A 13,827-nucleotide genomic window follows, 5' to 3' on the forward strand; every position below is an offset into this window, starting at 1 on the left:
GCCAAATATCACATGCCAGAGATAAAATCGAGTCAAATCCTCTTCAACAAGTAGTTAATTAATACTTGAAGTTTATGGGAAATATTTCACAGTTTAAATACTTGTTGAGACTTTCTAGATACAAGATGTGTTAAAGATGTCCAACACACTGTCTAATTCTAATTAAACATGACACAGCCCTAAATAAACACACTGTTATATGTTGAATTCTGTCCATATAACCAGGAACAGAATATAGATTATTTGTTTTATAATGTGATTGTTGGTTTTCTATATTTGGTAGCTCAATAGTACAGAAGTGAGTTTACAAGTTACTTCTGACAGAACAAATCAATATGAATCTGACAGCAGTTGGAACTTAATAAGTAGCTTACTTTGAGCAGTAACTAGGTGGGAGAAAACACAGGAAACATTGCTACCACTTTTAAGATGAAGATGTGGCCTTTGAACAGTTACAGCTGTAGGCTGAATCCACAAACTTCACCTGTCTCAAAAAACAGTGTTATTTTACAGAGAATAAATGGATATACACTGCTTTTAATTACAAGTGTAAAATTATTTTCATGAAATTCAGAACATTAAAAAAAAGCAGCAACCCTTTTGTTAACTACACACTTTTTAGAGCTGTGATCTGTAGCTTGCGAGACATACCCGAAGACATCTACTTAACACCATGAACCTAAAAATCCTTTTGCTAATTGTCAACATGTCCCGTGCCTGGCTGATGAGAAACAATGTCCCTGTCTCTCACCAGGCTTAGCAGAAGACTTTTCTAGCAGCAAGGTTCCTGATATGAGTAAGGTTTCATAGAATCATTAAGGTTGGAAAAGACCTCCAAGATCATCTGGTCCAACCATCACTTTTATTTTCTTCAAATAATTTTTTACTGTCTCTCAGCCACCTCTAACAGTGTATGACCTTATACAGGATTGCAAGCACGAGGTCACTGTGCTAGTCCTTTCTGTGTCTTAGGAAAGAGTGACTGGGCTGTTAGTGGCCTTCCTAGTGCTGGTCTGTAACACCTGAATCAAGCGTCAGGTTCCAAATGGCCTTGCTAAACCAGGGGGCTCTGCTAAATAACTGGTCAGCAGAATGAAGGGAGAAGCCTTTTTCCTTTTTTGGGGTCGGAAATGGAATAGAATACATAACAAAGAAGCTGCCTCCTTCTGAGAAATGTAGGTTTGATAATGTAATTAGTATCAAACTCAGACTTGGTAGAAGAGAAAAAAAAAGGCTATTTTAACACTTTAAGTATCTAGGAATAGAATTTTTAAATGAAATGGAGCTGGAAAAACAGGTCACTTTCCTGCAAAAACTGATAGGGATTATATTTATTTTTGGAAGACCCACAGAGATAATGCTGTCTCATGTAAGCTGTCACTTCACTGTGCATGTAATATAGATCCACTTGACAATAATATGTTTTACAGAAGTCTTATCATCACCACATTTCATGCTTACATTACATGCTGCTGAGTTAGAAGATCACTATCTTGTTTAAGAAACAAAATAAGTGCAAAGATGTGTGATAGGAAATGCTATCACCACATCACCAAGTGCTTTGCTGTTGATATATATGCACACAAAGAATACCCACAAATATTCATATTATATAAACATACACCCATACCCACATGAACACTGTGTGTATTACACACATTCTCTGATCTAAATATCTGTAACTGTTGCTACATCTATATACTCTTCTGCCTTTAAAGCCAAGGGTCTTATTTACATAAATCCCCATCTGTTGACCTCATTCAAAAATGCAAGACATGCCTAAAAGTTGCTGTAAAAATGTGCTTCTGAATCTTAACATCAGAAAAGCTGATATAACTTCAGGCCCGTCTGTGGTAAACTGCAATTGGTAGGTTCCATTAGTGATACCCTACAGAGGTGTAAGGACTAAGACAAAATGTCAGTCTTAATAGGGTAGAAAATGATGGGGGCAAAAAAGCTTCGGTATTGTCAGCTCAATGGCATATGCATCTAGTATGAGAATCCCTGACCTCCAAAGCAATCCCTTCATCTGAAAAGTTCAGAAGAATAAGAAAATTGAATAAGAAAATTGGAGTGCGATTAACTATTTTCTGGGGAAAATATCCATCAATTGCTTGCTAGTAAGATCTGATACCTAAATAGACAGCTGAGCAGCAATGGCTATAGGATACAAGATTAACAGAGTCCGTATTTCCTTCAGGTTGCAGAGAAAAAATGAAAAATGCATAGCAACCCAGCAGTTATAGTCTCAGGAAGTAGCAGATTCCTGTGACAAAACTTCCAAAAACTTGAGAACCTGTGCTACGCTGCAGCTCAGTATTTGATAATAATATGGTTTAAAATTACAGTTTATTTCTCAATGGTTTTTGTTTTTGTTGTTTGGTTGTTTTTTGTTTGGGTTTGTTGTTTCTTTTTTTCTTTGTTTTTTTTCTTTTTTTGTTTTGTAGCAATTATATCAGTACAGTACTAGCCAAACCACAAATACTATTTCTTCCTGTCTAGTGATGTGAGCTAATTCCACTATTTAGCTACTATTGTTCAATCAACTCACGGATTTGCTTTGGTGAATTTCTTTACTCTTCTTCTGTAAATGCCTCTTCCTTCACCTGCTGGAATTAAAGAAGAGTAGACAGCATCACTTGACACATCAGATTACTAACAGTAAAAACAAATCATGCTTGTGTATTTCCTGCTCAAGTTAAACTTCTAGGATGCTATGTAACAGCATTTTATCAGTAATGAGAGAAAGAATAAAATGAAAATATTCTGTTGAAAATAAATTTAAAAGCAGGGGAGGAAATTTGTAGCCAAGAGGTAGGGTTTTGTGTGTAATAGAATTTGCTTGTGAAAGTAGATGTGATATGTAGACTCTGGTAAAAGAATTAAGGAAATAACCATACAGCTATAATCTCACAAAAAAACAATCTCAGCCTACCTAAAAAAAATTGACATGTTCCTTCTGAAAAAAATATTTTTGTAAAGTGCTTATCAAGCATGTGCTGCAGCTATATGTTATTAAATTTATAGGCCTCTTTTCAAGAAACAGTGAGGGATGATATATTATTGCCCTGTGCAATTACCTGAAAAAACATACTTTTAAAAAAGTGCTAGAATTGAGATCTGAAAAAGTAGAAGTTACTAGATATCCACAGTAGTTAAATGATAATAATAATCCAAACTTCTGTATTCATTCATGTTAAGATTAGCTAAAGCTTGTTTCATCCTTTACTTTTATTTTCCTACAACAACTGATAGTCATGTTTGCTGGAAGATGTGCTGGGGAAGTCCTGTGTCAGATGTTCTTAAAGCAAACCAGTAGAAAACTTGAGTCTTTACATGTGACACAAAGCAAGGATAACTCCTGGAATAGTCGGAACGTATTCTTTTACTGCAGAAGTGTCATGCAACCACAGAGATTTAAGACAGCCCCACTTTTTACTTGTACTCTAACTTGGAAATTTGATTGGAAAAATTACTCAGACAGCAGTTTAGTCATAATGCAATTACTGTAATTTGCATAGGTGTGAAGGAGGTAGTGAGGTCTAGTGGTTGGAACAGGAGACCAGACCGTGAGATCTGGGTTTTATTCCACATCTTGCCACTGCTTGTGATGTGAACCTGAACAGTTGCTTAACCTCTACATTTTAGCTTCCCCTTCAAAGTGAGAGTAAGGCTGTGGTTTTACATGCAGCTAAACAAATGTATTGACTTGCTGTAGAAAAACCGTGCTGACTGTATCATCCTACTCATCTTTCATTTCCCCCCCCAGTTTTATAGAACATGAGAAAACTGCCAGAAAGGAGCAAAAATAATGTGGCTACTTTAGGTGGTTCTTGGTTTTATACACAAGATGGAATTCTTATAAAATGTTATTTTCTTAATTTTCATCATCACAACTCATGTTATTTTCCTAAACCCAGTGAAAGGCTGTTGTAAGCTGCAATGCAACAACATTATGAAGGAAGAGAAGATACAATTCAACAGAAGTACCGGGAAGGAAGGAAAGGAAAGGCTTGTGCTTCTGCTTTTTGTTGAGCCAGATACAAAAGGAAGTAAATCAAGGAACTAAAATGCAAGATAAAGAGGTGGCAGCATATGGCACTTGGCACATAGGACTCCTTGCTCTCCCCAGGGGATTCAGAAGCCAAACAGATGGTTATTTCAGCAGAGGGCACCAGAACAACAAATACGTTGTAGTGCTTTTGACTTGCTCTGCCCAGTGAACATTGAATCTCTGATATCCCCACAGCCTCGGAGTGGGTCTGTGTTCTTGTCATGTTGTTACTTCTTATATTTTATAATGCTTCGAGGTGTTTTTTTTCCCTCATGCCTAGAAAGAAATGTTGCTGAATGACACTTGAAGCTGTGGGATCAAAGCGAACAAGGCAATGGCATGTAAGCAAAAAGGCACTAAGGAGTACCATGAGAATCTGTGCCACTCACTACTAAGTCAATATATAGGATCCCTCTGTCAGTGGGACAAGGAGCCTAATGAGATGGTACAGTTAAGTGGAACCTCTAATGAGAAATCATCAGAGGGAATTTTCTTACCTTCCTCGTTGTTCCTTCTTTTCCTTCATACTGGGAATGTTATTTCTTCATTCCTAGTAGTCTGAAAATGCAAATGTAGACTGCATTGATATTCTGCAGATCTATTTTGCATACCATCAAATAACTGTAGAAAGTTTTACATTTTTTTAAACAAATCTGATAACGGTGAGTTACATACTATTACCTTGCTTGTGTAAATTGAATGATTGAGAGAGAAACATTCATGGAATTACTTTTAATCTTATACTTGTGCCTTTCACATCCAATTACATCATTAAGGCTTCTCTTGTATAAATGAAATCTAAACTTCATACGTTATGGTTTAGATACTGAGCATGTCCTTCCATAGTGGAAGATTTTATTTTGTTTTCACACGCGTACTATTTTAACATAATTAGTTCTGAAAGTTGCATTTGAACTATATGGGCTTGGATGACATTCAGCTTATTCTTTAATGATAACATTGGGTGGTTATGCTTTCGTCTTCTGCTTCTGTGAGTGGAAATTTATAAAAGAGCAGGAATTCTAGGTTTTGTTAATGTGTATGGTCAAGCACAAAAAAGTGCTAAAGATTTTCTTTTTTGTTTTACAACACAAATGTAGTAATTTTGGTTGTGTGAATTTTTTATTTCTACAGCAACAACATTTTTTAATGATTGCAGCCATTTGGGAAAATATTTAAATCTTGCCTTTCATTTTGATATCACAGGTTTCAAAATGAGAAATTTTCCATCATTATCAGCTTTAGTGGTCATGTAGATAACTGAAATAGCAAACTGAAACACTGCCGACACATTAAAAGTCTTTCTTTTTATGAAGACAGCTATTGTACTACTGCATTGAAGTTTATATGGAAACAGTAATACAAAATTGAATCATCAAAATGATACCATTTGACAGCTGCGCTGATATTTTACCTTTTTCCTTTCAGTAATACAGGCTAATGGAGGGATACATTTCTAATGTATAATCAGAAGGTTACTAGGTTGTCCACAAATATAACATCCTAGAATTGTGCCTACATTAGCACCTCTTTGGTGAGGAAAAAGATGTCATGGAAAATTGACACGTTGTTCTAGAATTTAAACTAATTCCTGTGGATTTTAAGGACAATAAAGAACAATTTGAATAATTAGAGATAAATGACAGCAGAATTAATAACAAGCTGCAATGAAATATGAAAACAGTAATCCTAAAAGCAAATGTTTTATGTTTCATACGTGAAAGCAGTGTATCATGAAGGAAGAAATGCGGGATAACTGCAGAGGGTAGACATTAAAATATTCTAGTTATCTAGTGAAATCAGTTCCTGAAAAAAAGAGGGAACAAGCTCATCTACAAATTTCTGAACGTTTTAAATCCAGAATTAAGAATAATCAGCTAGAAAAGTGTTAATCATATGAAGGTCTAAAATGGGTTTTGAAATTTAAAGTATGCATGCATCTTTGCAATGTTCCTTAATAAGGCACATAGGTCATTCCAGATCACACTTCTCTAAACAATGCAGTACTGTGGTAAGCTGTGCTGTAATACTGAAAATTGTTGTTAGCAAGTAAATACTGGTAATAGAATTTACTAAGTGGTCATAGAATTAAATACTAGGGCAAACATAAGCTACCTGAAAATGAAAACCTTTCAATAAATAGGAACCATATATAGGAACTGACTATAAGAAGTGGTAAGGTCTCCAGACTGGAATATTAAAAACTCGACTAAAGAAAACACCAGGATGATGTGCAGTGTACAACCACCTGATATACACTAGGAAGTAAGAGGATGTCTTGAGGCCTTGACCATTTATAGTTTCTGTAACTTTAAACAAAGGTTGCAGTGAACACCTACCGTTTTAGTTCCTCGTGCTGGCTTCTGTGTCTGAACAGGATACTAATAACTTCAGTTAAGGTTCACATTTCTACTGTAACATTTAGGAAAGCAGCCTGCAAAAGATGACAATTCCTGGTTCAAAATTTTCTGTGTTATGTAAAGTTTTAAATTAGAGTAAAAGGATGAATCAGATATTTAAACTGATCTAGGATAATATGCAGCGATATCACTTCATGATTCATTTGCAAGAAGAACTAATTTGATATGAATAAGATGATTCAGATTTTTTTTAATAAACCATGCTGCAATTTGCCATTTGGTTATACGAGACTGTGCTTCAAGACAAAGACTCTTACATAATTTATATGGTCATTAGGAATAAGTGATCTTAATGTTTCATTTGGGCATTGTAGGAAGTATTTGTATGCCAACATAATGATAAAAATGTAATAACATACTAACCTGTGATCATCTCCAACTTCTGAATCTGGTAAACTTTGGTAGTCTTGATTAAATCATTTATGAAGATATTTAATTTTGTAACAATGGCACTAAAGATTCTGAAGCTTGGAAACATCCCTTTAGATTTGTTTAAATAATTTGTTAAGCTCTTTGATATAACAAGAGAACAGCCATAATGCTTAAGATTCACACTTCCATGTTAAACTGTCAAAGTTGCACTTCTTTTGTAATTCACACTAACTCATTATTGCTGAAGGAAGGGTCCAATTCACAAAGCTATCTCAATTCTCTAGCCAACAGAGGAAAACAGGCCAAGGAACAGCTAATGGGTAGTTTAGAGCACACAACTTAGAAACTAGGTTGCAATTTCATTTAGAATTGAGTCTGGATAAGTTAAAGGTGGTCTTTGTAAAGATCTTAATCTTCTCTGTTCATCAGCTCTCAAATGCATGTGACTATGGCAAGAAAACCTTGTTTTCAGAAACTAAAGTTGTTCTTAATATTATTTTATTCAAGCACTAACCCTTGAAAAATGTTAAGCTTAACTGTGTTGGTGAAAGTCTGTCATAGACAATTTCTTTCTTAAAAGTGACAGAATTAATGTTTAGCTACCATTACCACAATTCTTGTAAAATTAATGTGAAAATCATAGCAGTCTGCAATCAATACAAAAGCCAGAAATGTGGGCTGAATATTAAATTTTACCATGTAAACTTGACCCTTTGTCTAGGAATCTAGCTCTGCTATTTGTTTCCGGGTTTGTGTCTGCCATGTCATGATCCAGCTTCCTTTTGCAGGTTGCTGTCTCAATACCCTGGCTCTGGGCCTGGTTATTTCCGACCTGACATTGCATCGTTTCAATGGTGTCTCAAGGTCATGCAGTCCTCTGCAGCTGGGATGCTGAACCGATAATGCAGCGCATGCTCCCTACAGTAGGGTAAAGTGTTTAGAAATGCAGTGATTCCACACGCAGCATCCTGCACAGGCCTTCACTGGATGGGTTAACACATCAAAGCCTTTCATAAAAGGGGAATGAGAGGGAAAAAATTTCAGGATATGATTACGTAACACCTTATAGAAGGGGCAAAGCGTAATGTTAGCTATTAGTGTTTTTTATAGCACTGAATTTTCTTAAGTAACAAGGTGCAAGAGGAGCTGTACAAAACAAATCATGTGCCAAGCTTTGCCTGTGACCGACGTTACTTCACCTGGGTCCTGGTGCCGCAGAGCCCACTACAGACACTTAGGCCTCCTGCTAGGCACAGACATAATAACATAGCTGGGGAACAGGATGGGACCATTAAACCCAATTTTTGTCATCAAATTTATAACTACATTTGGCAAAATTCCTTAGTATCTTATATATCAGTTAATGTTTTCTTAAAATGAGAATCAAATTGATGCTACCTTGAAATATCCTGATGTTAAATAGCTTCAAAATGCTTTGAGAACTAAATAGCAATCAGCATGTGCTAACTTAATGCAGCAAGTTGTCATGAATATATGTAAAAATCCTTGAAAACTTCATTTCAAAACTTCTTAAGTAGACAAAATGTAGAAACACAGGTCCAGATACTGTGTGATGCAGTAGGGCTTGCTGGGTCCTCATCACCTCTTACCTTTATATTTGTTGAGGATGATGATGAATCAAATGTATCCTGCAGCAAAGAAAGCTAAGGAAGGACCTTCTTCAGCAGCAAGCCAAGCTCTGTGCCTTCCAGGGGGCCTGGTGAGCAAAGAAACGAGGCCTCTGAACTGCACGGACACTCAGGATGGGGAACATTTCCACACACACCCACCCCACCTTTTAAAGTAAGAAAACAACCCCAAACTCCAAGGTTTGGTGGCGTGAGGCAGTCACTGTGGGAAGAGGAGGGCAACCACAGCGCGGCCCGCCGAGGCAGGGCTCCCTCGGCTGCGGGCGCTGAGGTAAAATGGCGGGCTGCGGGAGGCTCCGAGCCCGCACCCGGCTCCTCGAGACACACGTAACGTAACCAAGAGCTACAGCCTCGGCCCTATAACCTCGCTGCACCCTCAGTGAACGCTAGGGAGGAGGAAACGAGGTGGAGGAACGAAGAAAAAAATAAATAAAAATAAAGGCACGAAGGGTAGAGGGGAGCGCCTGCTGCTCCTGACAGGAATTCGCGACGGCCTCCCCACAGCGGCTGACAGCACCCCCGCCCGGCAGCGCCGGCCCCTCGCCCCGCAGGGCTGTCCCCAAGCTCCCGTCCGTGACTCGGCTCTTTCTCCCGGTTCCTCCCCACCTGTCGGGGGGGCCGGGCGCAGGAAGGGGCGGGCGGCAGCGGCGAGGCGGTGCGGGCAGGCAGGCAGGCGAGGCGGAGCGGAGCGGAGCGGGGAGGCAGCCGACGCACAAGATGGCCGCTGCTGCAGCGGCGGTGGCGGTGGCGGCGGGGCGACGGGAGGCGGCGGCGGCGCCCCGGAGCCAGTGGATGCTGGAGGCGCAGGGCGCTGCGGCCACCCCCGTGTGCCGCAGCTGAGGGGGCCGGCGGCCGCTGCGGGGAGCCCGGCCCGTGTGGTGAGTGCGCTGCTTTCCCTGAGGGGAACGGAGCCGGGGGTGCGGGGAACAATGGGGCGAGAGCGCTGCGCTCCCGTCCCGGAGAGGGGTCGAGGCGGAGGGGCGGGCGCTGCGCTAGGCACTGGGGCCCGTGCTGTTGCTGCCTGCCTCGCTAGGCCTCGGGCTTCTGCCGGGCTCGATTTCTGAGCGCCCCGGGGAGGGAGCTGCTGAGGCCGGCGGAGGCAAAGGGGGGCGGGGAGGGCCCGGCGGTAGGGCCCGGCCGGGTGGGGGCGAAGCAGCATTGCCTCAGGCTACGGCGGGGAAGCGACAGGCGGCTTTTGTGCGCGGCCTGCGTCTGCTGCTGTTTTTCCAGGGGCCGTATGTGCCTGGAAAGAAGAGAAGACTAAATCCCCGCACGGTTAAACCAGCAGCAGGAAGGCCGGAGCCCCCTTCCCCGCACCCCCTCCCCCCGCCGCTTGTCGCCCTTTTGTCTGTGGCGCCTCAGGGAAGAGCGAGGTGGCCCTCGGCCGTGACAAAACACAACAGAAACTCCGCTCGCTTTCACTAGTTTTTGGCGTTATTTTAGCTGTTGGATAACAGGGCGAGGATGGGTAAGGTTTCGTGCTGGGAGCGCGGCATTGGTACAGCCGCGTTTTAATGTGTTTTGGTGGTTGGGAATGTCCTGGTGTTGGTTTTTGTCCTCAAAAGCCATTGTGAGGTCTGTGCCATTTTATGAAGAGCAAACCGATGTGCTTATTTTTTCCTAAGAAGTGTGAATATTTAATTTTCTCCGCAGGGATGTATGTCTTTCACCTAAGAATAGCTCTCTTATTTTTAATTTTTGGTCAAGTATGACTGAGAAATCTTCTGCCCCTCCCTCCCCGCATAGTAGGTACTGTTTTCACTGTGGTTCTTAGTATACTGAAAATGGCCAAGTAAAAAAGTGCAAAAATAATCCAAAGGGACAAGGCAGCCTTGGCTGTAGTGGAGCTGCTTTAATCTCTGTAACTGTTTTAGAAATGTTATCTTTTAATGATCCTGCTTCTAAGAGAAATGCCACTGTTAAATTCTGCATTTATGCTCTGTTTGTGTCATATAGCTACACAGAATTGTTAGGTAACTCTTGGATACAAGACAGAAATGTATATGTTCCTAAACTTAGCCTCTTTTTTAATTTTATTTTTTACCCCTTTAGTTTTACAAGGGCAGCAGGGCATTAGTTGGTGCTCTGTCAACTGCAAATATCTGTTTCTGTGTCAGTCAGTGGAGCTAATAGGAGTCTTCCTGGTTGTACAAATAGCCCGGTGTTCTTAGGAAAAGTGTGTACATTACTGACAGTTTCTAAGCTTCACCACTAGACCCATAGACCATGGCTTTCTTTAGTCTATTAATACCTAATGTGGATCTGAATTTATGGTTTCCACTAACATAAATAGAGACAGACTTTATCAGTAAGGCACATTTCTTTTTCTCTGCAGTTGCTTATAGCTTTACCTTCCTGTCCTAGAAATGTTCTGTCAAAGCAGATAGCTTGATGGGTTGGGTTGAGGGAGACTTGGAAATGCAGGTACTGTCAACATACTCTGTTTTGACAGCCAGAGTCTTGAGTGCCATGCTCATCTATCACTTTTGTGCAGCGTTAACATTAATGGAGATGGGTGGGAAGTTGTTTGTATGTTTTCTGGGTTTTGTCAATGTTGTATCCATATTATTTTAGTTTAAAACAAAAATAATCTGGAGACTTGTAATATTATTGTATGCTGATAAATATTTTAAAATCTAATGTTCCAATGAACAGGTGAATGTATGAATCCAGCAATTGCATTCATTAATATGTCAAGGTTTAATATAAGAGCATCTTAGGACACATATTATTTATATTTAATTCAGAGGTCTTGAAGGTGATGCTAGTGATCACCTCTGATGATGGTGAAGTCTGATATCGCACTTCATCTAGGGTCTGTATCTCTTAACTAACCACTGCGGTAAAGGGGTGTCTTTGTGATACTTAAAAACAGGAAATTGACCTTTCCTGTTTTGTATTATTTAATAATATGAAAGATAATTACCTTTTTTTTACTCCACCTGAGAAATCATATAGCTTACATGCTGGATACCTGGAACAAATGTTTCATCCCTTTGGAAGAACTTGGGGAACTGTAGCTTTCAAATAACATGAAGTGTAAGACTGCACAAAAAGGAAAGCACTCCTCTGCATTTAGACTCAAACATGCATCCCCAGTGTCTCAAAATCGCTATGCAGCACACTGCTGCAACTGTAAGATACCTTTTAAGAAGACAGTCCTTTGTAGAACTTGCGAAGTCTGTGCATCATGTAAAATTCTTTTCCCCAGTAGATTCACTGAATCTTTTGACAGATAAAACTGTGTGGTTTTGCGGGTTTTGCTCCCCAGTAAGTTGGAGAATAGTTGTTTGCTGGAGCATACCAAGTAATGCAGCCTGCTAGGCCAAAAAAGAAATCTGGCTCAAAGTACATGAGAGATAAGCCATGGGAGAATTTGTACTTTGAAGTTAATGCCTTGGACTGCATTTGGTAATGAATATGCAGCTATTATACAGAATAAACATATAATGTGTTTCTGTTTTGAAAGGTTATTATATAAACATTCAGCACCAGCTGAAATTGGTGTGACCTTCAAGATTGCTTCTGTGTAGGCTCTATTACAGTAAAGCAATCTCAAGTCTTACGGACTCATGATAACTGAGAAAGAAAACCACAAATATTTACTCTTGTTACTTTCCTTTCTGTACGTAGATATTGGGTACAGTTCCCATCACTTACTTCGGTCACTTGTTTTTCTCAAGAAGTACTTCTGATGACATTATCTTGCATCAGTTTCATTTTCTTTGTTACCGGTACGGTAAAAGCTGCAATGGTATTAGATTTCAAAGAGCTAACTGATTTCTAATGCTTTTTTTTATTTGTGGAAATGCGTAACTGGGAAGAAGGTGAAGCCCTGCTAGGTTGTTAAAATAGTCCTTCTGACATAAAAAAAGACTGTCTGGTTAGGGTGTTTTTGGAAATAACTTTCCTACTACTGCATGATAACAACTCGTTGTGTGGTACCAGGTAAAGGGGGAACTAGCTTTTGTGATTGAAATATCAAGACTTCTAGATCTTTCGTTGGAAGTTTGTGTGGCCAGAAGCAATACCAGTGGTACAGTGCTCTGTGCTGGAATTGTTAGAGAAATGTGTTCTATGCAAGATTTATTCATTTACTTTTCCCAGGAGGTTCCTTTTTAACGTAGTTAGAAAGAAGGTGTGTACGTGTGGTCTGGCATAACTTCTGGCAGGTGCAAATGGCTTGTTATGTACATCAGCAACATACTACAGAAATGTTACGCAGGCAGACTTTGAATAATTTGCAGTAAGGCTGGCAGAATAACAAGAGCAGGTTACCATTGAGAAGGTAGTTCTTGGCTCTGGCCCAAGCTTTAACTTGTGAGCAAGAAACTGATGCTTTATTTAGATGAGAAACGTCACCTCATCTGGTTAGCAGCACTTCTTGAGCACCAACCATTGACATTTCAAATATCTAAAGACTTAAATTCACACAGATAAAGGACCCAGACATCCTTTACAGATTTCTATGTGGAAGCTATTGCTCAGCATACTTTTTGAAAAAAGGAAACAGGATCTTGGGAAGCATAAAGGCCACATGTAGAAAAACAAAAAATCTGTGTCACTTGATTGAGTGCCTTTACCTATGCTGTTTTGTACAATGTCACCTTTGTGATTAAAAAAGAGGATTCAATGGGAACATAGAAAAATCTTCACATGAGAGGTGGTTGGGAGGGGGATGACAGTAGTTAAGGGAAGAGGATTGTTTTGGCAATTTAAGAAAATATTTTTTTTTCCTGTTTTGCAATGTAAGAAATGGAAGATACGCAGTTAAACTGAGGAGTATTGCAAGTGTAGCAGAAGGAAAGGAACCAATCTTTCCTTTGTTTCACACAGATAGTGGTAGTCTCTGGTTGCTCTGTATTTTGAGTCAGTGCAGTAAAGGGTGTTTGTTTCAGTGATGGATAATACAGTGGTTAGGCGAGTCTAATTCAGCATTCCAGAAGCTGCAGGGTTTATTGACAATTATTCATCCCAACCTCAATGTCACTAAAATAGCCATAAGTGACAACGTTCTTGCTGTACAGAGCCGTCCCACCACTGATTCCTTGCAAAAAAAAAACCTAGCAAAATCAGTGTGTTTTTTGTAATTCTTCCCATAAAGCACCGTTCGTCAATTACACAAATGTTTAGAACTACAGCAGGGGTGCATGTTGTGTTAATCTGGGATTTCTGTACTGTGATTGCACTTCGGCTCCAAGCCTGCTGAAGAAATAAAGCATGTGGAACAGCTGTAGTAACTGAAATACATGCTGCTCTGGGAGGTTCCTGATTCCTTTTGGTTTGTTTATTATTTTAACAAAGCCTGGTTACTCTTATCCCTTCACTATTC

General features: G+C 39.8%; 1 protein-coding gene and 1 long non-coding RNA gene across 19 annotated transcripts in view; one reads left to right on the top strand and one right to left on the bottom strand.

Moving 5' to 3' along the window:
- Nucleotides 1-54: 54 nt before the first annotated feature.
- Nucleotides 55-9,091, bottom strand: LOC118170390. 5 transcript variants are annotated; one of them, XR_004752694.1, is made up of 6 exons: nucleotides 8,663-9,091; nucleotides 8,457-8,563; nucleotides 6,394-6,488; nucleotides 4,552-4,612; nucleotides 2,552-2,606; nucleotides 55-484 (listed from the first exon to the last, which is right to left on the bottom strand). It is a non-coding gene; the product is annotated as an uncharacterized LOC118170390 (long non-coding RNA). The 5 variants fall into 5 exon arrangements; XR_004752691.1 differs by having other exon boundaries at nucleotides 2,552-2,609; nucleotides 8,663-9,090; XR_004752692.1 differs by lacking the exon at nucleotides 55-484 and adding an exon at nucleotides 1,225-2,029 and having other exon boundaries at nucleotides 2,552-2,609.
- Nucleotides 9,092-9,175: 84 nt separating this feature from the next.
- RC3H1 (ring finger and CCCH-type domains 1) overlaps nucleotides 9,176-13,827 on the top strand; it is a 63,097-nt gene continuing 58,445 nt past the window's right edge. For 3 of the 14 annotated variants that reach the window (XM_035332529.1, XM_035332531.1, XM_035332534.1), the window contains exon 1: nucleotides 9,179-9,373. The gene's annotated coding sequence lies outside the window, so the exon portion shown is untranslated. Of the gene's footprint in view, nucleotides 9,374-13,827 lie in introns of all 14 variants that reach the window. The other 11 variants (XM_035332532.1, XM_035332538.1, XM_035332540.1 and 8 more) reach the window with 5 other exon arrangements.

Source organism: Oxyura jamaicensis, chromosome 8, assembly GCF_011077185.1.
Source record: "Oxyura jamaicensis isolate SHBP4307 breed ruddy duck chromosome 8, BPBGC_Ojam_1.0, whole genome shotgun sequence".
Taxonomy (NCBI): domain Eukaryota; kingdom Metazoa; phylum Chordata; class Aves; order Anseriformes; family Anatidae; genus Oxyura; species Oxyura jamaicensis.